Below are 25,826 nucleotides of genomic sequence, written 5' to 3' on the forward strand. Positions count from 1 at the left end.
ATATATAAATTTCGTCCATCTTGAAACTACCTTTAGCTCACTTTGCTTTCTGCACAATATGTCAGGATGAATCTTCCTCCTGGATGATGGTCCTGGTGTAGATGGTGCTCATATTGTACAGTTTTTAATGTCTTTAACCATCTTTAGCTTTGTATCCTGATAGCCCCTCCAGGCTATATGTCAATGCCATCTGGGAGTAAAGGAAGAGACTTCTGCTCAAGTGCTGCAGTAACGTAGATCTCGACGAAAAATGCGCTTCCTTCGTTTGACAAACTGTCAGCACAGAACAATTATCTACCTATTGGTTTGCTTGTCCTTTCTTTTTCCTTTTCTCAGAAAAAAAAAAAAAAAGAAAGAAAAAAGAAAAAAAAATGGAATGAAAAGGAAGTGCACAGTAAAATTCCATGGGCAGAATCCAGCTAATCTGGTTGCTGGACCCAGAGATGCATTTGCAGATCATCAAAGGTAAAAGTGGGTCTAAGCCTAAAATAGAGAGACAGTCTCTAACTTCTTTGTGGGAATTTCCAGAGAGGACATCGCTAAATGGGATATCAGAGAGGAAGAGTAGGAGGGGTTGGACCCCGTGCTGAAAGAGTCCAAAGCTCATGGCTACTCAGCAAACTGAAGAGACCTTTCCATTTTTCTCTTGGAATGAAAAAGATGGGGATGACACATTTAGGGAAGAGCAAATATGATTTTTGTTAGCCATCTTGGTGTTAATTGGACTATACGGTTCTTTTGGAGAACACACACAATGCATGTGTAGAGCCCTAGGGAGAGTAATCCAAATTAGTAGAAAAATTTGGTTATATACTTTGGTTTTTACTATCTTAGTTTTCTCCTTCCCTTCTTTACTGCCTCTTTTGCCACCTTCTCTTCCTACATGTGACTGTTGAATGCTCTCAGATCTGTGGGATATATAAGGTGTCTGGTTTTATCTCACTTAAAAGTCCTGTACAAATACTACGGATATTAAAGTACAGGTGTATTTAGCCCAATGTGTTTAGCAGGTCTGGATTATGAATTGCTGCTCAAAATAACATTTGCATCTGCTGACAAAGGTCTTTATTATGGAAGAGGTCAAGAAGAAAGGATTATTCCTGCTAATTATTCACTGCTATTTCATATTTGCACAAAATGTTTGAAGGACAGAATCCTCAGCATTGCCTTGTTTGAGGAGCTAATAGGGTTTCTTTTTTTTCAGGAATCCAGCAGGGTCTGGTGGGCCATCAGAGCAGCCTCTAAGTGGCTATGGCTTGTGGTGACTAAGCCAGGGCCTGATGCTGGGGTTTTTCAAAGACAGTGGTAAAACTTTGGCTCAGAGCTGTGCTTTATGGGAAACCAACTTGAAGAGAATCCAATTCTCTGTCTGTGGGCAGATCCACGGTCTGGGCAGCTCCTGGCTGAAAGGGAGCTGGCTCCATTTGCTCTGAAACAGAGCATCAGAAGGGATTGGGGAGTGAGCTGAGCTGAAAGACAGACTGTTGGGAGGGATACCTGCAATTTTTTTGGCCCAGATCTTAGATTTGTCCCTATATGTTAGCAGTCCCTGGAGAGTTTCCCCAGAGCCTACCAGCTGCCTTCTGCTTGGGCCTCGCATTGCCTCGATTAGACCATAATAGTCTGTATTTTTATAGAAATTCCTTGTTAAGTGAATTGAATTCCCTATCCCATAAAGATAGAATTAAACAATAAAATTACTGGCAGAAATTTTCAAGCATGGGTGCCTGAAGGTGGGACCCACATTTAAGCCTTGGAATACATGGCCTGACTTTTGTAATCCCCACATAGTTGTTTCTCCTCTGGTTTCAGGAGAGCTGGATGATTCCCGCTATTCAGGGCTCAGATGGCTCTGGGGATACCTAAATCTGGCCCAAGGTGAAGTTTTGGCACCCAGATTTGTAGAGTGGCCAGTGTGTCTAAACACAGGAGTGTGACATCATTGTAGGAAAACCACACTGGATAATAAAATATTGTGTACTCCTGTATAAAGTGACCCTGTGAGAGCTGCTGTCCCCACACATACCCAGAACTCTTCCAGTGGGAACAGATTTGGGGCGCAACAAATGCTTTCAGGGTTGCCTGTGGAGGAACATGTGTGTCTGGGCTCTGTGTAGGTGCCGACAGCCGGAGCCTGGCAGCCCCGTTAGGAAGACAAATCACCCCGAGCCACTGCAGCAGGTGGGCCCTTATCCACCCACGCTTCTTGCAGGGGAAAACATTTTCATTTACATTCCGAGGTTTTGTTCCAATTGCAGTGCCTCCAGCTTCCCCATTTGACAACTTTTAGTAACTTAATTATCATTACTGAGGAGGAATTTTAATAACAGTGTTGTTTACAATGGATGCAGCCCTGGGGAATGAGGGAGAATAACCCAGGCTGCAGGAGCAGGAGGGAGGAGCATGGTATTATGGAAACCCAGGCCCCAGCCTGCTGGAAGCATCTGTTTCTACCCAACCTGTTCCTCTGGAGTCCTGATATCACACACAGCCCAGACTGACAGCAACAAGGGACTTGTGCTGAGGGTTCCTTTTCCCTCGTGCTTTCATCCCCATCCTTCCTTGGGTATAGATCTTGGGTTTGACAGCATTAGGGTGAGATTTGCTCAGCTGCTGCTGCTCACATGCTCCTTCCTGCTTCCCGTGATGCTTTCACTTGATGCTTCTGAGATGTCTTTGCCTTTAACACCCAGTGACATAAATATTAGATGTACATTAAGCCAATAGCTCCTTATTTTAAAACACTTGAATACTCTTGGTCCTAATAAGAACATATAAACAGTACCTAAAGGACCAGGGACCTGGAGTGAAGTGACCCAAATTTCCCAGGTGTGCAAGGAGACAAATCTCTGCTTTCCTTAATGCCAGGGGTTACCTTAGGCCAGGTGTAAAGACACGAACCAACTCTCATCAGACTTTTGCATCCAAATGGCTCATTACACCAGCAATATTCATAGCTCGTGATAGTCCTATAGATTTACAATACTTAGGAAAAGATGATGCCCAGCTTACTTTCCCACCAATCATTATTACATGGGAAAGCGAGTGATTTTCTTTAAGTCCATTAGCATAACATTAGTGTTTATAAGGAGCAGACCGCAGACCCTCAGAGTTCTTTAGGAGCATAAAGCCAACAAAATCATACTGGAAACCCTTTCTGGAATAAAGTGGTTATCTCCTGAACCTCTAAGCAGAGCACAGGCTGTGGATAGTTGTGGTCTGGGGCAGCTGGGAAGCAGCTGGTGTTCCCAACCCATCCCCTGCTGGGGCAGCCACATTACTCCCATTTCTTCTCTTGAGCCTACAAAATGAGCAGGACAGCGCGTGGAACAAAACACAAGGAGGGAACTTCAGACCAAAATGTTTATTCTCCATTGCAGTAGATGAAACACCGAGGCACGGCGCTCCCAGGAGGGTGTGAGCGAATACACGTGAAAACGCACAGCGTTTGCAGTTGAAATACACAGACCTGAATCACAGCGGGGATCAATAGAGGAGGACGATAGAGATTATCAATCTTGAGAGGTCTCCGTTACGCAGGATTGACTGGCAACCACATAATGACTCAGGCTCATCCCACCAGTTTAGAGCCCGGGTGATAGATCTGCAGATACCAGTCATCATCATCATCTCCTTATCGGCAGCACTCGTGTGCCCATCTGTCTTCTGCTACCTGGGTTGTCTCGGTCCGGTCCAACCTCCGAGGTGAGTCTGAGAGATCAATGCACAGCTACAGCTGGTTGAAGGGGACCAAATCCATTGAACAGTTGATTTGGTTCCATTTTACCAGCTTTAGCAAAGCATTTGGCCTTGCGGTCTGCAAAGCAAAGAGGGGAACTCCTCAGGGTCTTTTCCTTCACAGCCGCCGGGACCTCTTCTGAACTCGCTGCCTGATGCTGCACTGGTTCAAATGGCTTCACTTTCAGGCAATCAGGATTTATATAAGCTTCTTAGCAGCTATGGATGAAGAGCCGGTCTGAATTAAAGAGGCAGTTTTAATAGCGCTTGAATAGCCTGCAGCAGTGACCACCAGCCTGTAGCATTTTTAACGCCAGTATTTGGCACTGTTTTGAAGCCGCATTGCTACCACATCACGATGTAAGTAAAGTCTACTGTTTTAATCCAGGTACTTTAATTGTCACCTCCCGTTTTCCTGCTTTCAGAGCTTTAGCATCTGCTGTCCTCCTCTGTGCCCTGTGTTTGAGTGACTCAAGAGGCACGTGCCAGCAGCAGCAGGTCCAGCACAGAGCATCCCCTGCTACGGCAGAGCCACAGCAGCGGAGAGGCTCAGGTTAGCCTCCTTGCCCTGCAGCCCCTAGTATTTTCTCATATGCCCTTAAAATCAATGTTTTCTGTGGCTTTAAGATCTGCTTGAGACAAGCAAAGGCTGTGCCACCAGCAGCAACCAACAGGAAGGGATGGGATGGAGAAGGAAATGGGGTGACCCTGCTGCATCTCAGCCTGCGGTACTCAAGCAATGGCTCTGGTTGTGAACCCAGCCACATGAGCACCCCACTGCTCCAAACAACTTGGGAAATCACATTTTAAAATCGCAGCAGCTCTGATCGTTTCTGCAGCAGGAGCCAATAAATTCAGGCCTTTCCTTCTTCACCCAGCGCCACGCACAGCTATTGCATGTTGCCATGTGCATAACCTATTTAAAGAATTTATATGCGTCACGAGGCAAAGGTGACTTTTCCCCCCTCTTTCTCACAGCCCACCACACTGCAAGATGACACTGGGAAAAGGCACCTGCACTGCAAACCATGGCATGCAGAAATATTGCAAGTGGGCCAGCATTATTACTCCCCAAGAAACGTGGGCTTTGCATTGTAGCAGTAAGTACTGCGGATCACTTAACTGCCCAGCCCCGTTACTCTAAGCTGCCTATAAATAAATGGAGAGAGAGACAGAGAGAAAGAGAGAGAGAACAGCTTTTTTAAAAGAGCTCTACAATTAATTTAGTCGAGTTATCTCTAGGTACCTTTCCAGGAGACAATCAAGCCAAGGAACTAAATGGAAACTTAGACAGTGAAGACCTGGAAGTATTAAATTCGTCCTTTGGTGAGTTATAGGAGGCAGAGGAAAGTAATTATTTGCCAGTGATTGGGGTAAGGTGGAAGTGCCATTGACGAACAATGCTGCATTGAGCCTGCAAGCTAAACCCTGACTGGCACATGGATTTTGGGTTAGTGATCTGCCCAAGCATTAGTATTGCACACCTGAAGCATGCTCAGCTCTCCAAATGTCCTTGCTTTGTCCCTGTCCCATCATTTTTTTGGGGCAGTGAGGAGGTTACAGTGAGTATCTTCTGCCGGAGATGGGTGCTGCCCCACTCCCCTGGCTTTGCTTCAGGGAGTGAGTGCCCCATAACACATTTATAATCACTGCGAGCACACGTGGGCATTCTGTAATGTTTTGTTTGAATTCTCCACAGTGAGTTATGGGTGAGGTTTTCCTTTTTAGAAAATTAGTTTTTCTCTTCTGTACGCCATTAATCACAACTAATGATGTCTCTGGTGGTGAGGCATTCCCAGCAACTGAGGAAGAGCATCCTACACCATCAGCTGCCGAGGGCTGCAGCATGAGAAGGCTCACAGTCTCCATGCGGACCAGTCTGGGCATGGCCAGCATGAATTGCAGGGGCTTTGCTGGGGGTGTTCAAAGGTCTGAGCCGTGCAGAAGCTGCTCATCTCTCCCACAAAGCTGTGTTCACCCCTGACACAGCCAGGCAGGATTTTGGTGTCAGTCTCCCTTTCCACTGAGGCCATGTCCCGAGTTCAAGCACTGCCAAATTTAGGTTTGCTGTCTGAAGGTCATCTGCATCCAGCCTGGCAATGCTTGGATTTAGGTATCACACTGAAAAGGTCTTTTCTGGCTGCTCTGTCCCCAGGACCAGGACCAGGTGCTGGTGCCACCCTCATCAGGACCCTGCTCCAAGCCCTGCCTGCAGGACCAGCACAGCCCCAGCTGGGAACGGCCCCAGCTCAGTGCAGGACAGCAGTGGGGAGACATGGGAACATGCCTCAGAGGTAAATCCAAACAAAAATAACAAAATGAACCTGATTGTCTCTCTTCTGTCTCTGTCAGCCCCTGCATAGTGCCCCTGTTTTGCTTTGGCCCAGGTGCCAGCTTTGCTGATAGTGATTACAGTCCTGAGAAAGGACAAAACCCCTGCATTAGCAAACCACTGCCCCGGCAAGTGGGATCAGGAGTAGGCAACATAAAAGAGCCTGATATATTGAAGACCTTTCCACTTTAGCCTCAATATTCTAATAAAGACATTTTATATAGACAGCACAGAAAAGCCAAAGAATTTATCAGCATTTGTCGATATTCCTAATGAAGCAGAAGATTCGACATGCAATAGAATTAGCCTACAAGGAACCCTTGCATAGGGCCCATCCTTCTGAGTCCAGAAATCTCCTGCCTATTCCAGTCCGATACCCTTTTGAGAAATGAACATCTCTTGAAGCCATTATCATTACAAGCTAAAAGGCCAAATGAGACAAAGTACTGTTGCTCTTCATCTGAATAAACAAATCATTTTTAGATCAAATGCATTAACAATTTATCATGCTAAAATCCAATCAAAAGGAAAAAACAACAATACAGAACATTGATTTCCTACAGCTTTATCTTAATGAAGTGCACATTCCCTTTGTAATTAGCTTTGGAAGGTTTTTTTTTTCCCCTTTCCTGAAGTTAATGTGTTATTTGATTTCCATCCAAATGTTACTAAATCTGAGGAAATTTCCCCAAATGAAGTGGCTTTTGATAATACAGGAAAATGTCTACTCTCTCATTTGGCTATTTTTCCCCCAAACAGCCGTACCTGTACTGCAGATGATTCAACTTTATTGCATGGTGTCTTTGCAAGGATGTTTAAATCAATGCCATAGTTGCTGTATTCTGCACACAGTGCCATTTGTAAGCCAGAAAATACAACCTCATTGCTTTTATCCTTCTTCTTACAGACATCGAATATTAATTTAATTTATATTATTACAGGGAAAAAGTGGACTGTGTTTTATTAACATTTCTAAAATTATAGGTATTCAACCCAAAAAGTATGCTCCAGACAAAGCTGGGGAGTCTTCCGCTTGGATTTTATTTGACTTAATTAAAAAGCACTCAGTTCCTTTGGGCACTAAAGTAGTTGCTGACAGTGCAGTAGCCACTCAGTCTTTCAAAACTATTACCTGAACTTAATAAAGTGTCTATTTAGTTTATACACCTCTGTGAACTCACCTGTCTCCCACAGACACGATGTGGTTCCTGCTAATGGCTGGCGAAGGCAGCAGGCTGACGGCAGCCCCCAGACACCCCGGGCAAATCAGCTGCCCCGAAACACAAATCCCATCACCTTTTACCTTCCCTATCTACCTTTAATACCAATATCCAAAGTGTTCAAGTCTCCTCCGTGCTTGTAACGATCAAATGTGCACTGCTGGAAAAGCTTTTTCCAGGCCGCCTCTCCATTCCTCCACTGAATATCTCGTTTAAATCTTTTCTTCTTTAAATGATGCTGAACAGAGGACTATTGCTTTCATCCTGCTTCACTGAGTATTTGCTGAAATGCAATGGCTAATTTGATAGTCCAGTTTTATTTGGATGTATTGCCAAGGCACACAGCAATATCGCTTGCAGAGAATAAAGCCCCAAACCCTACCAATTACCAGCTCAGTCCTCAGTCGTACAGGAGACCAAAAGTGACCTTATCAAATCCTTGGCTCTCAATATGAACAACTCTGTCTTAATACAGATTTTGGCCTTGTAGATAAAGGTCCTTATTTGTACACAGACCAAGAAATGCAGAGCACCTATGCCTGGAGGGAGCTGCAAAGCCCAAGCCAGGGCTGAGGAGCCCTCGGAGGCTGCGTGGCTCCGAGCAGGGCTCTGAGCATCCCGCTGGGAGCTGCCCCTCCTGAAACCATGGCCAGAAATAGTTTTCACTTTGGATTTCCAAACTCACACGCTCAAAGAGAACAAAGCCGTTCCCTAATACAGTTTGTGCATTTTATGGACCGAACAATTAAATAGGTTTTAAAACATCTGCTGACTGCATAATTCCATACAGGGGAGTGCACTCAGCATTTTTAAACAGCAACGGCTACGAGATACCACTTAATAGTACAAAACACCAGCAGTCCCGTTAAAATCAATAGAAAATTAGATGCTATGAAAATGCAATATGTGTCCAATTAGTTATAATTGGAGCAAATGGTGATGCAGATAAACTCCTGGAGTAAGACGTATTTGTCCAGCCCGCTCCCTGCTTGCTTTCGGCACGGCGCAGTATCGGCGATGGCGGGCCCCGCTGTATCCTATAGCATGAATGATGATCCCTCTAATACACGTATGTTAACTGTTATCTAATTATGGAGCTGCTCAGAGCCTGCAGGACTGCTTCGGTGCCCCAGCGTGCGTGGTGAAAAATGATCCTCTGTCACACAGAAACCTCCCTGTTGTACTTGACAAATTATGCCAGCAAACCTGTTTAAGAACTAAAAAATCCTTGGACACGGTGACAGGCCAAGAAATATGTTGTTTGGGGACAGATATTTATTTATTTATCCGACGGAGGTTAAGAACTGTAGCTCAGTTCACTTTTCTCCTGCCTGTCTGCTGCTCTGGCAGCTCAAAACCCTTCTCACCAATTATTTTGCAGGCTTCTTTCAACTCGTAAAAACTCAGTCGCGAGGCAAAACAGGAACTAGGTTATGCGATGCTAATGCTTTATTTTTAACATCTTTCCTGCAACACGGTGGCCTTCTCCTGGTTTAATCTTATGACTGAAGAAAAAGAGCGACAATCCCGCTCCCCATGCAAAGGCACATCCCCAGCCGAGCATCGCCATGGGCCAGTGCTCCAAATCCCTCATGCCCTTGCGGAGTATGGAAGCGTAAAGCCACTCACATCGCTCCTGGTACAACAAATGTTATTAATTTCCAGGGCTATTTTTTCCTATAAACATCTGTAAAGTATCAGTTATTTTACACAAACTCTTGGCTCTGAGCTAAGAAGCAATAACCATCCCCAGGGCTCTTATTTTATTCTGGTTTTAGGTTAATAATTCAAATCAGCAACAAGGACTGATGGGAGCAAAGAAAAAAAAGCTCCTGTTTACCCAGGTCTGAAACCTTCCTGCATTATTGCTACCGTTACTTACACCGGTAAGGGAACCGTCTCTCAAGAAAGAGTAAAAAAAAATAAAGAGGTGGCAGCTTTTATTTGTTACGCTGACTCAGCCGGCCGGTGGAACAAGAAATGTTCAGACCCAATCCATAACTTTTGTGGCCGCTCAAAGGACATATTCTTCCTCGACACTGATAAAAGTTTAATATGTAGTTGCCCGGGTTTTTAATAAACTTGTCAACAAAAGAGCAAAGCAAATTGATGGGGACCTTCCCAGGAATAAATTCAGCTTCAAATAGGCCAAATAAGTGTGGAGGACAGAGAGGGGAAGGCACACGGGCAACTTTTGCTGTTCCTTGCAAAAATGGCACAATGGATTTTAGCGGGTGCGTATGTGTGTGCGCCTTATTATCTCCGAGACAAGGCTTTAGGACAAAGCTAGCTTAATTTAAAGAACGCAAGCTGGTACAGCGCACAGTGCATCACAGCCCTGACACAGCGAGGAAGGGGGGGACAAAGCCCCTGTATTAAATTAATGGTGAAGCCTTTCGCCAATAAAGAAATGCCATTTCACCCCATGAGAGCATGCCACATCTGCCAGCCCTCTCCCAAAGGCTCGAGACATCCCCTGCCCATACCACAGTCACTTTGGGACAGACCCCGAGGTACGCTGCCACAGACTTTGCTCATGTGCCAAGTGCCGGCGATGGAAGCAGACAGCACCATGCTCAGCACCGTGCTCCCCCTTCTCACCCTGCCTGCTCCATGGGCTGCCCGTGCCTCCATCCCCCTGCCCATCCGGGACCCCACTTTGCAGAGTCACCCCCAGCTTTAGAACCTAAATCCCCCACTACACATATTTCACAATGTCCCCTCCGGCTGCCACCTGCACAGAGATCTCCCCCACTCTACCAATCCATCCCCATTCCCTGCTTCAGCTTTTCACTTCAAACAAGCCAGGCAATGAGCTTCCTTCGATCAAAAGGCCATCCTTTCTGGCTGCCTCCTGCAGCCTCTGGCTACACGTGTGGCCGACCTCTCACCCAGGCACGGCTCTGCTGCAGCCAGGTGAGCAGGATGTGCACCAGCTGCATGCTCCCTGCAAGCCTGGGAGGGAAACCACTGCAGGAGATTCATTATTTCCTATTAGCTCCCATCAAGCGGGTGCCTTAAATTATTAAGACTTGTTTTTCTTTTTTTTTTTTTTTTTTTTTTAATTTGTTGACCCGAAGTAAACACAAGTATTAAATCAGATTCCAATAATCTCTCTGACAGCAAATTAACCCGCTGCGTCCGAGAGAGGAACTGGAAGCTCTGCTCAACATCTCGCCTCCAGCTCCGCCGTCCCCGCAGGCTTTGCGTGCGTGCAACAGTTTAAAAAGCAGAAGGCCAGATCCTGCCTCCAACCTCGGGTCGCTTCCCAGATTGGAAGCTCTGCCCCGGCTGCTGCGGTGAACTTTATTCTCGACCGCTCTTAGGTCACCAGATTCCTGCTGCGGGAGCTTTATCCAACTCCCCAAATGCCAGGGGCGACGTGCCTATGTAAGGGCTTTGCAGGAGCGGCTCCTGCCCTTACAGCTGCTTGGGAACTTCTGCGGTCGGCGGTCACGAGCCCTGCGCCTCCTGGCTGCCCAGATGCCACCTAATCCGGCCGGCAGGAGGGCAGCTGAGAATGAGCACTATTTATTTATACCAGCTGCTCCCCGTCCCCGGGCTCGTCGCTCTGCCCGTGGCTTTTTTAGCTAGAGGTGCCCGTCCCCGAGCAGGCCATATCTGGGCATGGCGAGACATTTACAGGCAGGGCGCTGTGCTTCATGAAAAGAAGAAAGGGGGGGAAAAAAAGGAAAAAAAAAAAAAAAAAAAAAGAGGAAAAAGCCTGCATCTGTTCAAGTTGTCACTCACCCTGCTTCCCCCAAACCCAGCACCCAGCTGGCCTCCTGAGCACCACCAGCAACTGCTCCAACTGCTAAACCTTCAGCTATTAAGTTCCCCCTTGTTCAGAACGTGTCTGCCCTCCGCCAGCCTTCCACCTGTGCACACAGCTACCCGCAGTTGGCCTCTGTTCCTCGGCACGGACCTTTGTGCAAGAAATACAAGCTAGGAGCAGGGACGCATGCTGACGCTGGTTAAACAGAACAGGAAAAAAAATGCTTTGGGAGCATCACAGGGCGGCAGGCAGAGGAGGATGACTTGGAGGCTGGACAGGACTTTGCATTTTGGCCATTACACACCCAGAACAAGCTTGTCCTTGGGCAGCTGCATCAGCCTGCCTCGGCCTTCTCCAGTCTTACCCCTGTGGTGCGAGCAACGGCTTCAACACCTCTCCAGCGAGCAGCCACGCTTCTCCTGGGGGAAAGGGAGGCAGGGGAGCTGCAGGGCTGCAGGCAAGCCCCACGAGCATGAGGCTGCTCCTGCTGTGACCCCTGCATCCCGTCAGGGAAGCACCTTGCAGCAGTGCTGCACAGGCACCTTAGGTCAAGAGCAACTTCAGCAGCAAGCACTAAACCCAGCGTCTTCGCTGGGAGGGAATTGCGAGCACTGTGCTGAAATCAGCCCCGGGCTTTCAGGGGAGGGATGCCAGCTCCAGAGAGAGGATATTTCTCCTGCGAGGAACACACCACCCCCTCGCCCACAGCCACTGCTAAGTGCAAGATGTGGCGAAACTCTTTAAAAATAGATATATTCCCAAGCAATGCATGCCGCTTGCATCTGGCAGGGCAAACCCAGCATGGAAGATCTCGCTTACTGACTAAAAAGCCTCGTAGCAGCTCAAGGCTCGTGCAACCTTGACTCTCTCCTCCTCTCTTCAGGGCCCGCTCTTCTTCTTGGCCTAACCCAGTCCTGGGAAGCACAAGGGAAGCCCTGCCCAGCTAGGCTGGTGTCAAAGGCAGGGAAAGATACTGCAGTGCAGTGCTGATCTCTTCTGCAATCGGACGTGCAGACTAGCCCAAGTGCTGAGTCAGCACAATTTCTTTTTTGATTGGTTGATCCGAGTAACATACTTTCAATGTATGCTAAAGGGGCAGCAATTAATACGGTTCTCCCCTTTCCCCACCTTTCTGAACCGCTTCGAATCAAACACACAAATCTCACCCCCAAAGTCACTCTCTGGTCCTAAATATTCCAAGGCTCTTTCATTTTTAATTTAGGGCATTAAATTTTTTTATTTTTTTTTTTGCAATCTAAGCGATGCTCACTTTGATCGACTTGTGCTGCAGCAGCTAAAATATCTGTCCTGCAGGTCAATCTAATCATGCTTAATAGCAGTTTATTCTTCAATGCAACATTTTTCACGTTGGGTCGACAGTTTTAAATGAGATTGCTGATGCACCCCTTTACTAATGCTTTTACCAGGGCCAGCACATCCCTTGAAATACTCGTGCAATAAAATGCTTTATTGCTCTTGATGAATGCACTATTAAACTTGAATTGCAAACATACCCCCCCTTTTTTTTTATTTCAAAAGAGGGTGCTGGAATTTATTGGACCACCTGTCTTCCAATACGAAGTAATAATAACTAGAGTAATAATAGATCATCAACATAAAGAAACACACAAAACTAAAAAATGAAAAAATGCTGGGGAAAAATGCACGGCGCAAATTCATCCCCGCACTCCCTTGTGCGTGTGCAAAATGCCCATTTTCTACCTGCCGCTAGTTCCGCTTACATGAGGAAAATCCATCTCGGGAACGGCTGGGTTTTGTGAGGCATAGAATAGAAAAATTTAACTAATTTGGTCCACTGGATTTATGGCTTTTACAATCCTCAGCGCTCCTGCTCCCGCGGGCGGCACTGCTCAGCGCGCGCTGTGCAGGGCGGTTGGGCGCAGCTGAGCATCCCGCCTCGCCTCGCCACCGCAGCCCCCTTGTATGAAGCACGGAGGAGAAGAGGCTTAATCATAGCTGAGAAATAGAGAGGACCTAGCGCAGAGGAGCAGTCCCATTTTTAATCCAAAGAGGGAAAAAAGAGAGAAGGAGCTGCCACTGAACGCAAAAACAACGCAAATTGTTTGCTGAAGGACCAAAGCCCTCATCTGCTGCCACCGATGCTATTGGCAAATGGGCTGCCGTGGCGTTCCCATTTAATTTTACATTCCCATTTACTTTTTGGCATCACCCGAGAGAGGACAAGACCTCGGGACGCATCCTGCACCCCCAAAGCTCCATCACGTGCTCCCGCGCTGTGAGACAGCACTCGGAATTATGGCTTGGAAAATATTTACATAAAAAATAAATCTGAGCACTTAGCGACTTCCTAAAGTTAGCAATTCCGTGTGATTAACAAGCATATTAATTCAGAGGTGGGAAGGAGATAAAAATTGCATTAGGAATGCAGGTATCTGCTGTAAATCAGACCGTGAGCACCTTCGCTAGAGAAATGCACAGTGGTGGAGGAGGCTTAGTGACACCTGCACCGGGGGAGAAAGGGAAGAAAAGCAAGACTAGAGAACAAGGGGATGGGAGAAAGAACAAGGAAAGAAGGAAATAAAAGAAAAAAGAACAAGGCAGAAAGCAAGCAAGCAAGAAATAAAGAGAAAATGGAAAACAAGTAAGCAAAAGACAGGGAAAAAAGGACGGAAAGGAAAAAAGGAAGGAAAAGAAAGAAGGGAGAAAAAGGAAAGTGGGAAGAGGTGGGGTAGAGGGTCAGCAGAGAAAAGAGGGAATTTTGTATCATGGCCAGACTGGTGAGGACCATCCTAATTTCCCACCCAGTGACTCAAGCTACTGGCGATGATTTACTAGGGAGCGAAACTGCAGCCAGGCTTGAGCATCAGCGCTCTGTGCCCGGCCTCTGCTCATTTCCCAGCATCCACACCCTTCTTACTGAAATCTGGCCTCAAAATAGGGCAGGATGCCCACAGTGGCCAGGACCCATCCTCAGGTGACCCAGGAACATAAGGGACTGTCCCCAGGGCCCAGAGGACGATGTCCAAACTGTCCTTTCCCAAAGTCCACTAGCAAAGCAAAGAACGGTTCCTCCACTCCCAGGCAGGGGCTGAGCACTCCGCGCGCATCCATCAACTGTTGTGTTTGTATTTAAAAAAACAGAAAACCACTATTATTAAATCCCACTGAATAATGTGCAGAGGAAATCTCCATGAGAACCCAGCCTGCCTTTTCTAACCCGCTATTCATGAGCGCCTGCTTCCAGTGAAATCCCCTTTGGCACACGTGTAACAAGTGACAGCGACGCTCGCCATGAATAGTTGCGGATCAAGGCTTGGTAAGGGCCCGAGGAGCACTTTTTCCAAGAGAGATGTGCTGAAACTGCAGGGAATTCACTCAAAAGCAGAACATTACCGTGCCCTTGGCTGCATGGTGGGGTTGTGGAGATAAGTTTGGGTAGCTCAGGAGCAGGTGGGACAGGGATGTTTGGTGCCAAAGTGACAGGAATTTGTCCGAAAGGGGATTTCAGAAGCATGAGGATGATTGGGGCTCAAAGCTTTACTTGCCTCTTACCCAGACAGAAAGTTAAACTTGTTCACCCAGAGAATCAAACCCATTTTTATCACCTTGCCTCATTCTTGTGGGATCCTGGAAATGTAACCAGATATTTCACGGTGCAAAAGGTTAAAAAGCAAAACCAAAAGGTGGTAAAAGCTTCCCAAATCCGAGGAGCTAATTTTATTATTTTCCTCTAGGAAAATTACAGGCATCTGTTCAAAGTGCTCCTGTGCCTCTAGTAGTGACCTAGTCACTCAAGGGCTGTTTCCAAGCAGTGTGTTGCTGGCACACAGACACAGATTTCCTTCTCTCCAGTTTTAAGCACAAAAAGTTTTAACACAGGAAAGATTCAAACACGTGAAGCCAAAATACTGCACATCTAAGTCACAACTCTTGTATCCTTTTTCTCTTTCTTCTTCTCCCCCGCTCCACCTCCTTTTATTTTCCCTAGATTTAATGATCAGGCAGCTCAGGTTGTTACCTAGCCTTAGCTGGGGGGAAAAAAGGGCTGGGGGGAGCAGCAAAAAGGAGGGACCTGCCTGCATCCCTGTTGAAAACCAGGAGTGGACGGCCAGCCTTCCTCTGGCATTGCCTTTCAAAGCCCATGCCGCAGTCAGCATATTGAATATTTAATGTCCTGATGAGCATTTCCACCTGCTGACACAGGCAAAGTGACAGAACAATACACGCACTGGAACAAGATCATCAATTGACTCCCCAGCCAGTCTGCCATGTCAGGCATTTAAAAAAATAAATAAATTAAAAAAAAATCTGTCTGTCTTTCTCCCCCCCTTCGCACGGGGTCACACACCGCTCCTCCGAGAAGGGTCCCCACCTGAAATACATACTTCTTTACATTCCATAGATTGCCAGGTTCATATGGGCATATAAAGAAGTATGTCTCTCAAGCAGGTAGTTTCAATATGCGCATTTATATGTTCACGGGAGAAAATAGCGCTGATGGACAATTTACATCCCGGGAGTGAGTTATGGCACAGTTTGAACACACACACACACACATGCACACACACACACCCTTGCTCCCCTGCTCACGCTATTTGCTGGTGATCTCAGCTTTGCCCTCGCAGGTTTCTGGTTTTTGTGGCTGGGGGCTGTGCACCGGGCAGAAAGTGCCGGCAGCGTGGCCAGCTGCCCTGCTCTTTGGGGCTCTTTGTCACGGAAATGGCACAGAGGGGGAACCCAGCTCCCAGCCCACCTTCAGAGAGGGTGTTCCAGCTGGAACCGCAAACTTTCAGCAATTAAAAAAAGGCAAAAATGTGCTTCAGCAGAAGGAATTTCCTTTGTGTGTATACATATGTATACATGTGTATCATTTTAGACAAAGACATGCTGGGGGAAGTTAAATAAATATTATTTCCCCATTGCCTCCACCCTGCAATTTAGAAACAAAAAGCCAATTTGCTTTCAGAAAGCCCGAATCCAATGTCTGGCTGCTGATGTACAAAGCACCACCAGGAAGGACCTGCTCTATCTGCCAGAGCAAGAAAACTCATCTGCTACAGACAAGCAATTGCTTCCATCAGTAAGTAGAGATTAAAGCATAGGAAGAAGAAAGCGTCTTACCTAGTGAATCCAATGATTTTTCCTCTGCTGGTCACCACGAGCGAGACACTACCTTGCAGATAAGCAACCCCCAAAATGCCTTTGGGAGAGTTGAGGGTATTTAAAAAGCAAAAATTAAAAAAAAAAAAAAAGATCGCTTTTCACAAGTCATCCAGCCAGCTGAGGATTCGGGAGGGGGAGAAGACACCTGCAGAGATGCAAACTAAAAAGCAGCTGAAGCCAGGTGCTGGCAGCTTAGGCCGAGGACTTTCCAAGTTGTCCCCGTGGGATGGACGTCCGCGTGTGCCCGTGTCCCTCGGGGGGCTCGTCCCCGTGCGCGGCCCCGCTGAGGCTCCCGCTCGCTCTGCCCTCGGCCAGCCGCCACGCTGAGCTTTAAAGCTCCCGAACAATGTGGCTGCGACCGTGGGCCGAGCTGAATAGGCGGCTGCTGCGGGCAGGATTTCAGCGGCGGAGGTCACGGCGGGCGCTGGCTGCTCGCTCAGCACCGCACGGCACCGCACGGCACGGCTGGTGGGCGCTCACCTGCGCCCCTCGCCCCGCCGCTGCCGCTCGATAGCAATTTGCAGGCAAATGCACAACGCCCGCCTCGGCGCTAATGAATTTGGCCGTTCATCCCGGGCTCCTAATGAAGCCTTTAAAGAGGGTTTAAGTAAACTTAGCGAGCGGCAAAGTAAGCACTTTGGAATACCTAATTGTGTCGATGCTGTGCCACTGCTCTGTAAAATATCGCTGCGAGATGGGGAGTAAATATTTCCCTGCTCCCATCGACTTCCATGGCCCCGCAGTGCCGGGGTGTGAGCCCCCCAGTGCTGTGCACCGCACACCAGCTCGGGCAAGTGCCTGGTCCTGGCTCTGGGCAGTGTCCTTTCGCACTCCTGCCAGTGCTGCTGGCCCTTTGGAACATCGGTATTTGTCTAATTCTGAGGCAAATTTCCACCTTTAGTTTGGAGCAAGGGAAAGAGAGATGGAGCTGTGGCACCATGGTAATGCATGACTGCAGAGAAATTAAAGTGAAGGGAGAACTGAGGAGCGTGAGGGAAACTCTGGGCACTTAAGATTCAAAAAAAAAAAAAAATAGGAAAAAAAAAAAAAAAAAGAGCAGAAAAACCCAAGTGCAGGTGGGTTTTGCATGGCCAAGACACTCCGCAGGGTTGAGTTGCCCTCAGACAGACAAGAGCAGGCCAGGTGCATGGAGCGGGGCAGCCGCTTGACACGTTGAGCCATTAAAAATTTACAACTCATCCCCAATCTGCCTTCCTCAAAGCCACCCAAACACATGCGGTCCTGAGGAGCCCCAAACTTCCACATATGTGTGGGACAGCGGCTGCCCTGCTCCCTTCTCACTTGGGGTGAGAGCTGCGTCGTGGCCTGTGAGATCCCCACTAAGGCTGGAGGCCATGGCACAACCACGACTGCAACTCTCATCTTCCTGCTTGCTCAGGAGCAGATTTGGGTTTAAATTTGGTCATGATTTGCCCAAGGGTTATCCCTTTGGGTGGAGGAGCACACAAGCAGTGTGACGATGCTTTTAATAGTGAGGCCAGGGGCACTTTGTGGTCCACATCCTGCACTAAGAGCAGGAGGAAGCGGTGGTGGGCGAGCAGCACCCAACGTCCTCAGCCCACCTCGGTGTGCTGAGCTCTGGTGCTTGCTTGGAGCAGAAAAAATGAAGCACAATGAAAATGTGGTTGTGGTGGGAAGAAAAAAGAAAGAAAAAAAAGCAAATAATAATAAAAAAAAAAGCAAGGAAATGTGGACAGTGCAGAGGCCAAGGAGTGAATAAAAGTGAAGGGAAGAGCCTGAGGTGCTGGGTGGAGGGGAAGCGGGGTGGTGGAAGGGAAGGAAAGCAGGGGGCCACAAACCAGCTCCTTCCTCTGCCCCGGCCTCAGGGTGCCCCTCAGGTCCCAGTGGCATAGTTGGGCTGTGGCTGTGCAGCACAAAACTTCGGGACTCGGAGGCAGCCTGGATTTGGGGCTGGGCACAGGGCAGGGAGAGGCCAGCAGGGCCAAGGCAGAGGCACAGGGCAGGGGCTGGGCTGGCCTCAGCCCTTCGGAGAGGCAGGCACAACCTCCTGCTCCAGAGAAACGGGCAGTTAAATCCACAGCCCAGCTCGCAGGTTTCTGCCTACACCATTGCACACGACAGCTGAGTGTACACTCCCCGGCACAGACATATGCACATAGCACTACTCTAACCACAGACAGGAGGTGCATTGCATCGGGATCGAATGCTACACCTGCTTAGAGACAGCATTTAGATATCTCTGGATAAAGCTCTGTAAAATACACATATGCATGCTTTAAAGCATATCTGAATTTGTGTGCATGCGGGTATAGAGCACAGCATCCCTCACCCAACACCGATGCATATATATTTATGTGACTAGGTATCACTGCTCTCATATAAAATATAATGACCATAGCCAACTCTTAGCTGCAGGAGCAATAACAGCCGATTGCTGGATGAAGTGTAACCTGAATTTCAAACCCCTGGCAGGAAAACCTAACTTCTCCTCACATTTCTTTTCCGACCATCCCCAAGCCATGCGCCTGCAATTAATGCTCTTTCCTCGGCATTTGAACAGTTAATCGCCGCGGCATTGAGATCATCGCAAGTTAGGCTAAGTTTAACCACATTTCACCCTTTTGCTCTGGCTGGTATTAGCTCATAGCCGCTAGTTTGGTGCAAATAAATAAATAAAGCCCCAATCCCCCTAGGTGTCATTAGCCAGCCTGGATCTGAATTAGGCATTTAAAGGCCGGTTTAACCTTGCAGAACGGTTGCATGCCAAAGTTCTAACATTTCAGTTCAGATTATTCTAGTGCACTGCTTGCTCTGCAGTTTGTTGCTTTTTTTTTTTTTTTTTTTTTTTTTAAATGCGGAGTATGCCACAGCAGAACAACACGAAAAAAAAAGAAAAGGGGGGTGGGGGGGAGAAGGTCTGCTAACCCATCCACCGATTAAACACAGCCGGCACATCCCCGCACAGACACACACACGCGGCACACACACACACATCTGCCGGATGCAAAAGCAGACATTTAAGTCCCTGGGTAAGTTGGATGGGCACTCAGTCCTGCATCGGCCAGAAAAGTGTTTAAAAAAGAGCTGAGCTGGTGTGGTTAAAGGGAAAGACAGGGAGCAGAAGAGGGGAAGGAAAAAAAAAAAAAAAGACATACCAGTTAGGAGCTTCTGTTGCAGCAGAGGACTCACCAGAGCACTAGCTGAAAGCTGAATCAGCTTTTGAGAGTTAGGGATGCATAGAGGAGGGTCATGGAATCACAAGGTAATAATGCGCTTCATGCTGCAGCCGTCAGCCTTCTCCTTATAGCCAATCTCTAATGCAGGAAGGGAAAAAAGAGAGCAGGCCCAGTGATGGTATTAGTCCTCACTTGGAGGCAAAAAAAAAAAAAAAAAAGAAATTAAAAAAAAAAAAAAATCACCAGGCAAAACCTTCCCTCCCCCCCCCCCCCAACATCCACCCTTACCTCACCCCCTTCGCTCAGCACCACTACACCAACTCCGTCCCCGCTGCTGCAGCGCGGCTCGGCGGGTGGGGGAGGACGGCGGGAGGCAGCGGAGGCTGAGCGGCGGAGGCTGAGCGGTGGAGGCTGAGCAGGGGAGGCTGAGCAGGGGAGGCTGAGCTGAGGAGGCTGAGCAGAGGAGGCTGAGCGAAGGGAGGGGAGCGAGGCTCCGGGGAGCGCTGGCGGCGGCGGCAGCGGGCGAGGAGGGAGTTAAGGAGAAGCCACCTTGCCCGCCCGGATTGCAGCACACCTGGATGCAAAAGAAAAAGGGGCTGCGCCTGCACAAGTCGTCGTGTGTCCCCCCCCTCCTTGCCCTCCATGTCCCCTCCTGGCCCCCCCAAAGGGGTCAGCCACGGACTCGGGGGTCAGGCTGTCGGGAGGGGTGCGCACACACGCACCCGGGGGGCTGCGGAGGGGGGCAGAGCTGGTGAGGAAGCGAGTCCACCTTTGCAGTGCTTATATACCCAGCGAAGCATCCGAAACACGCACGGCCGGGCGAGCGGCCCCTTCTCGTGCTCTTCCCTCCCTGCCCATATTTAGTCACCCACGGCAAAAAATAGCCTCCCAGCTGGAGGCCGCCGAGCGGGATTTGGAGTTCAGGCGCGCCCCTCAGCCCATTGACTACTGGGCCTGCGGGGTCCTGACTCTGCCTTTTTTTACCCTCTGCTATTTTTAGGCCGGCCAAATCAAGAGGGAAGGGAGCTCGTCTTACTGCTCCGTGCCGGGCCGAGGTTTCGCGGGGCCCTGGCTATTTTTGGTAAGCGGCGGCACTGGGAGGTGCGGAGCAGAGACCTTGTCTGTGCAGGAAGACCTTTGTCTCCCACCCGTATTTACTCTTTCCTTCTCCTTTGGCTTCTTTCATTTGTATTTTTTCTTCCTTGGTGGAAAGGTAGCCAGAAGAGAAGGTGGGAAAGAAGGTCAAGGGATCCTGATTTGCAGCGGAAAGAGGGAAGCACCCACATTTGGCCAAGTCCCTCATTCCATTGCCCGGCCACATCTCCCAATGTCTCCAAAGGTTCAGAGAGGTGCCAACCTCCTGCCCTCGATGGGGGGCACTGGGGAGCTCCACCACAGGCCAGGAAAACCCCTCCTGCCACAGCAGGTTAATGGGGGGTCACTGACATGGAGATATCTTCTGGGCTTTGAGGCCACGGGAGCCTTCTAGCCTCCAAAGCTGCCCCGATGATGCCCTGACAAGGGGCAATTTGGGTAATGTAGGTGCTGTCCCTGGCTCACACCCATAGAAGCAGGTGAAGAACTCATATTAGATAAGCTTGGAAATGCAGATGTCCAGGAGAGCAGTGCCCTGGGGAGGTCACCTTGGGGAACAGATAAGTGCTAACACACATGGTGGTGCCACGCTCAGCCAACCTGTCTTGCTTGATTGCAGCAGGGTCCCCCCCAGAGCAGGAACCACCCCATAATGCCAAGAGCTGTGAAAGGTTTTTAGGATGTCCCAGGACATCCTAACATCCCAGGACATGCCCCTTATGTGGGGCACTTTTTCATGATGCTATGTCAGAGCTCCCCAGGTCTGAGGATGATGCCAGCTGGTTGACACCCCTGCTCTCCATCCCGAGTGGCTTTGCCTCTTTGTCTCAGCTGACAGCTCTTCTGAACCCAAATTTTGAACCTAGGATTTCCCCCATCCCCAGCAGTTCTGAGCAGAGGCAGCTCCATGCCATCACCACCTGGACACCCAGGATGGGTGTATGGCAGCAAAACCACAGATCACAGGAACTCTGGTGTCCCTGAGATGCCAGAGCCACCTCTGCGATGGCCACACCATGCAGCATGTTTGGCCCGTTTCCCTGCAAAACAGCCAGGAATTTCCTGCAGCAGCACAAACTGCCTCCATTGTTTTTTTTCCTCCTCTTTTCCAGCATCACATGGATGTCCAAAAAGCCAGGACTTTCCGTGTTTTCCCATCCCATGCCCCTCCAAAAGCCTGGGAAGCCGTGAAAGCCTTTCTCCACCCTGAATTCATCCAGAAAAAAACTTTACCCAAGAAACTGGGGATGCTCATCACCTGCTGCTCCCTTTGGAGCATCCTGGGCTTTTGAGTGTCAAAAGTGAGAGGTTCTCAGGCTATTTTCAGCCCCATCCAGAAGCAGCAAATCCCCGAGGGGGGCTGCCTGTGCCCTCCTGTGCCGGCCGGGACCCCTCGCCCGCAGCAGGGGAGCTGTTAAGCACCGCTCGCTATCACAGGCACAATCGTGCCCTGCTTTGGGTTGAGTGACTTGTTATCACGTCCCTGACAGGTTCCCCGGGGTTGAGAATCTATCCCGACACCGAGATATGTTGGGAACGGGAGCAAACTATAAATGGCGATGAACCGAAAACCCATCTCCTAGATGTGAATTAAGGGATGGTTGAAAACCCCAAGCTCATGCCCACTCTGCTTTTTTGCACACAGATTTCTTCCCTGCACTAATTGATTTACACCACACTCACCCCAAGCTTGCAGAGACAAAAATATCTGTGTTTCTCTCCAAAATGCATGGCATCTTTTTATTAGGACTTGATCTGTGGATTGCTCCATGCACCAGTACAGATGGGAGTTTGGCATGCAGAGGGTGCCAGGAGGGATGGGTCCTGAGTGCACAACCACCACAGCACACCATGCTGGACTTTTAATATATACATATATTTGCATGCAGAGATACATACATGCACATATGTGTGTGTGTGCAGTAATGAATGCATGAATGTTTGCAGTAATTCTGCATTAAAGCTTCTTTAACCAAGGAAAGCAGAGGAAGATGCATGGAGGAATGTAAAACTGAAGCACTTCAAAATGTTATGTGATTGCAACACTCCAAACAAAATGCAAGATGTTACTTTAAAAGAAGCAGGCTTGGGCTTTTGAATTTATGTAACCTAAACTGATTTTGTCTCTTTGAAATTGTTGTTGCGTGTGGGGAATCTCAAAGAGGCAAGGAGCAAAGCTGCAGACGTTTCCTTTGGAGTCCAAGATTACAAGCCCCTTTACTTCTCCTTGCAGCTCCAAAGCTGTTAATGGTTTGCTTCATTTTATTAACAGCAGACAAGAAAAAAAAAAAAAATCCTCCTCGGAGCATGTGTGAGGTGACAAGTTGGATAATAACAGCTCCTTTGGAAGCTTTTATAGTACATTAGGCAAACATAGTGAATGTTTATAGACTTTTTAAAATGCTGATTATATAAAAATGCATTTATAGCCTTCTAAAATACCAAGCTACTGTAATATAAATATTTCTAATAATAAAAAAGTAAAAATGCAGATTATTGACCCAATTGGGTCATTTTTTTGGTATTGATTTCTGTTTTTCTATGGGCCAAAATTTTATCTCGACCCAAAAGACTGGGCAGAGCACTGTGATAAAAGTCGGGTTACTGAGGTGTCCACAACCTGAATTTTGCAGAGATGAAGCCCGGCTGCCTGAGCCATGCCTGCATCCCCAGCACCCAGCACCCACAGCTCGGGAAGGGGCTGCAGGAAAAGACCAGGGGCTGTTCTTCTTCAGGTCACCATGAAAAATTAAATTTTATTGGCACAAAAGCTTGAATGTGGCTCTGTCCTGTTCCCAGCTCGTGAGGCTGCTGGGGATGTGCCTTCTCTCTTTGTCTCTTTTTCTTATTTTGACCCAAAATTCCATCAGTGGATGCAATGTGCAGCCTGATGTGCAATTCCATTAGCCTTTAGTCTCAGCACAGATAAATTTGTACTAAATATTAAGATTTTGACAAACTGACACATCCCTATCAGAGAACAAAAAACCCAATAGTATTTGTACAAACACTGGGATGGTGGGTCACATAATGATGCCACAAATTGATGTTTGCATACTTTCAAATGACAGTGAAGGGATGAGTTATTCTTTTTTTTAAATAAAAGCAAACCTTTTCTTGGCTTTGTCCTTTATTGACTGGGAAAGACCTAAGTGGGTCATTTGGGCTGTCTGCAAAGTCTCCCCAAACCGTGTCCAGCTCAGTGTGCAAAGCAAACCCCTGGATGCTCTGCATGCACGTCCCCATCAGAGCATGCCATGTGCCCGTGGTCTGCACGTGCGGCTCGTCCCTGCTGGAGCAGTGAGCATGGGATGTGCAGCACTCCAACCACTTTGTGCCGCTCCTCCCAGACACCGTGCCTGGCCAGGCTTCGCCAGGACTGCCACGTCAGCGTGTGCTCCAGCTCCTAAATCACACGGCTGCAACACCTGCTCTATAGGTTGACACAAAGGAAGAGTGTTTATTTCAGTTTCGGCTTCCTTAAGAGCTGATTTTGTACCTTTTGGTTAGTTAACCCCTTTTTCTTTAAAAACAAAAAAAAAACAAACAAACAAACAAAAAAACACTTCTTCTTTTTTTTTTTTTTTTTTTATAATTTTATTTATTTATTTATTCAGGATCCCATCTTTCCATTTATTAAGCCCTGTTTCACATTACCTGAGAAATCTCCAGCCCCACAGAGCTACCAGCAAAGACGGATGTAACAGAGCAACTCCCTGCCCCTCTGCCACCAGATGAAAGCAGCAATGCCATCACCATTTTGCAACATAATGGTGCTTAAAAAACACATTTCTCCTAACTTCTCCAGTCTTTTCCACTACATGGATACAGTATGGCTGTGTGACATGCAATTTTTATAAATATGGTCCAAGGGTGGTTTTCTCCCAACCTTTTTCTTTCATTTCATGTTTCTGGTGAGGGAAAGAAAATAAAATTATTTTCAAAACTAATGACAAACAGAAGCAGTGTCCATTGACAGTAACACCCTTTCCTCTCAACATCCTGATGTGGGAGACAGGAGTTTGTTGCTGTCCTCATTTTCCACTGGGAAACTGAGGCAGGAGAAGGGGCTGCTCCAACTCATCCTCCTGGGGAGCTCAGAAACCTCCGGGGCTTATCAGCACCTCGCTGTCGGCAGACAAAACAGTGACAGCAGAGATAACTTAGCCAATTACCGACCCACTACCTTGGGTTCATTCACATGGTGCAGGCTTTTTGTTCAGTAAGATGTAAGGGCTGCTTTGGGTTTTTCCTCTACTTTTCCAAAGTTGTGAATTACAGCTGTCCGGCGCTATCATTAGCGATGAAATATGGGTGTTTTGCTGGCTGGCTGGCAGGTTTTTCCTACCTCTATATGCACACATATGCAAAACCAGCATGTTGTTTCTGCAGTTTGCGTGCATAATAGAATGCTCTTTGCCTTGGAAGATATTTCTCTGAAGACACTAACCGCCTCACCTCCCAACACAAATGTTTTCCAATTATTAGAGGCTTTTCCCTGCATTGTTGGAGCAGTATTAACAATGGACCAAAATGCAGCAGAACAAAAGATTTTCATAGCGGTCTATCTGTTTAAGTATTTATAAAGCACCAATCTCTCAGGTGCCTAGCTCTTACTGTGGTTTTAAAAGATTATTATGCTATCATACTATAAAGGAAAGAACAAAGGGCCACTCATAAATTTAAGTGAAAAACGTATTTTCCAATCTGTGTGATCTTTCCGAAACCTGGGATCTTCTTTTGTGTCAGGGACATTTATGTCTTCTCCGATGTCCTTCCAACAATAAGCGTTCCAGCAATAGAGATCACATTATATACTGTGGTTTTGTTTGTGGCAGAACAAAATTAAATGAGTACATAAATTACTCTGCTCCTGGAATAAAGAAACGAGCAAAAGAATGTTTTTTAAAGTAGCTTTTTTTTTTTTTTTTTTTTTTTTTTCTGATAGGATGAGTTAGATTTCCTGAGACCATGTGCAAATTAAAAAGTTCACAGTTCAGACTTATTGTGAAAGCTAAATCTCAGGCTCATTTGGCGAGGCGGTGTGTTTAGGAAGACACATTTGGATTTGTATAAGAACTTGTAATTGGTTTCCCACATCTTCCTTGAGCAAGCACGCCTCCCGCTCCCTCCCAGCTTAACATTGCTGGTGCTTAACAGCAAAAAGGACGCTCGTGGCTTGGTGCATGCTGCAGAAATATCTCCCGGAGTTAATGGAGCACTGCAGCATTCCTCTGCAAAGACCCGCTGCCTCCAATAAATTCATCCCTGAAGTGCAGCGGTGCCCTTTGCACCCCCGAAGGCAGCCTGCTGCAGGGTGCCACCACCACCGGCACTGCAAGGAGCAAGAAGAGCATCCCTGG

At 47.7% G+C, this 25,826-nt stretch overlaps 1 long non-coding RNA gene across 1 annotated transcript; it reads right to left on the reverse strand.

The window, feature by feature from the left end:
• Positions 1 to 3,370: 3,370 nt before the first annotated feature.
• LOC309884594 lies at positions 3,371 to 20,072 on the reverse strand. Its single transcript, XR_014318646.1, has 3 exons — positions 19,657 to 20,072; positions 19,348 to 19,506; positions 3,371 to 3,957 (listed from the first exon to the last, which is right to left on the reverse strand). It is a non-coding gene; the product is annotated as an uncharacterized lncRNA (long non-coding RNA).
• Positions 20,073 to 25,826: the final 5,754 nt, after the last annotated feature.

Source organism: Aythya marila (assembly GCF_965140915.1).
Source record: "Aythya marila genome assembly, chromosome: 16".
Taxonomy (NCBI): Eukaryota; Metazoa; Chordata; class Aves; order Anseriformes; family Anatidae; genus Aythya; species Aythya marila.